Source organism: Macrotis lagotis, chromosome 1 (genome assembly GCF_037893015.1).
Source record: "Macrotis lagotis isolate mMagLag1 chromosome 1, bilby.v1.9.chrom.fasta, whole genome shotgun sequence".
Lineage (NCBI taxonomy): Eukaryota > Metazoa > Chordata > Mammalia > Peramelemorphia > Peramelidae > Macrotis > Macrotis lagotis.
In genome coordinates, this window is record NC_133658.1 from 670,104,200 (window position 1) to 670,106,410 (window position 2,211).

The 2,211-nt window shown below is 40.6% G+C and overlaps 1 pseudogene; it reads left to right on the plus strand.

The window, feature by feature from the left end:
* The first annotated feature begins 484 nt into the window (after window positions 1–484).
* LOC141522720 (ATP synthase F(0) complex subunit C2, mitochondrial pseudogene) lies at window positions 485–1,093 on the plus strand (annotated as a pseudogene).
* The last annotated feature ends 1,118 nt before the right edge of the window (window positions 1,094–2,211 follow it).

Consider the following 2,211-nt stretch of genomic DNA (forward strand, 5'->3'; position numbering starts at 1 on the left):
TGGCTTTTCTCTCTGGGTTCCGTGAGTCGGACTTCCTCTAAGAGTTTGGTTTCATGTGATAGATGGGGAAAAGATCAAGAGACTCTAGATCTATGCCTGTCTTCTCTCCGCCATCTTGGCCAGAAGTCTGGATCTCTCTTAAAATAAGAATGGAAGTGATATTTCCCATCCCTACTCACTGAGCTATTCCTGAAAGGATAGTAGCCATCAAGAAACAGTGAGTAATGACAGGATCAGTCTCCATACAAACATAATGCTACTGGCAAAGATTGAATTTTTTTTTTTAAATGAAGTTTTGCCTAACCTTTGAAAGGTGATTCCTGCCACCAAAGTAAACAGAGTAGATCTCTGCTACAACTAAGTTAGAATAAATTAGAACAAAATTAGAACAAAAAGAATGGCAGGAAAATTGTGAGATTGCAAAAATCATGCTCTTTTAAAAACTTAAGCTGAGCTTCCTCTCTGTCTCTTCCGCTCTGCCGGCAGCTCTTTGGCTTTGCCCCTCACCCCCAAGAATGTATGCCTGTGCCAAGTTCGTCTCTACCCCTGCTCTTGTGAGGAGCAGCTCTCAGCTGCTAAGTAGACCATTGTCTGCAGTGGTGTTAAGGCAACCAGATGTTCAGACAGATGAGAACCTCAACAGTTTGGCAGGATCGGGTCCCTTGACCTCACTTGTCCCCAGATGTGGATTCCAAACTAGCGCCATCTCACGGGACATTGACACAGCAGCCAAGTTCATCGGGGCTGGAGCTGCCACTGTGGGAGTGGCCGGTTCTGGAGCTGGGATTGGGACTGTGTTTGGAAGCCTCATTATTGGTTATGTCAGAAACCCCTCCCTGAAGCAGCGGCTCTTCTCCTACGCCATCCTGGGCTTTGCCCTTTCCGAGGCCAAGGGGCTCTTTTGCCTGATGGTGGCCTTCCTCATCCTCTTCGCCATGTGATGGAGCCATTTCTAACCTCAATGTTTCTGAACGTTCCTCCTCATCCTCCAGGTCCTTTCATGATTCTTCTAGCCCATGTGTACTTCCCCCTCCATCTTACCAGGCAGCCCTGGGGAAAGCCATGGACTCAGAGTTTCACAGAGGGAAGACAAATAAATACTGTGTTATTTAAAAAAAAAAAAAAAACTTAAGCTGAACTGAGAGGTAAAAACAGTAGAGTCCATAAGGGCCTTGGACAACTCTATAAAGATAGTATCTGCTACACTGAGAGAGATGTCCCAAGGATCATCTATAACATGGAGGCAGGAGGGTCCAACCTTTTAACTCTTCTGTGCTGCATCACCCACACGAATTTGTCCAGTTCCACATGTATTTATTTATGACTCCAATGTAACCCATATTTCCAATGAGAATAATAATAAACTGTATTAATGTGACAAAGTATAAAAAAAGTTTAATAACAATGAGTATAATAAAACATTTGCTTTTAAGCAAATTTAATTTTTCACTATATAAAGAAAAAATAACAATAGTTGTCTATTATAATTACTGAGCCCTATAATGTTTTAAAATAAAGATTCCAATTCCTATAATGCATATCTTTTTGTAAAAAACCAAAACAAACAATTAAAAAACAACTCCAATATTCTGTGAGACCATACAATGCTAATTACATGAAAAAGTTAAGCCATGTTAGTTAAGGGTTAAACTAGTCTGTGATGTTGCAACATTGGCACATGTACTCACCTATTTCTTCATTTTTCCATTATCAGGTGCACATTTAATTAATAGTCTTTGAGAGTGGCATGCAGTTTTTCAGCATATCCTTGGAAAGAACTGCCTGGGGTAGCTGTGAGGAACAAAGAGTCCTTCAATCTGGCATTGTGCAGGTCTTCTCCCACTCTCTCTTTAATAATAGAAGGGACTTTGAGCTCTAAAGGATTACAGAGTATTAGTCTTCTTATCTTCCTGATGATCTTCTTAAATAGCATCCCTGGACCATTTGTCATGAGCAAACTGAACTCAGATGTGTTGTTTAAGGGGAACTTCATGGGTACTCCTCAGGTAAGATAAAAAGACTTCCAACAATGAGATCTTCCAAATTACTCGTTTGCCACAAGCCCTCTAAACTCCTTTGAGCTTAATAAATTATCATAGCTGAATGTAGATATTTTATCTTGTTAACTAACTAATAAACTTAGCATGGGGCATGCTGGTGGGAGCTTAAATCAACAGCATTAGAACATCAAACCATATCCCTCAAAGATGT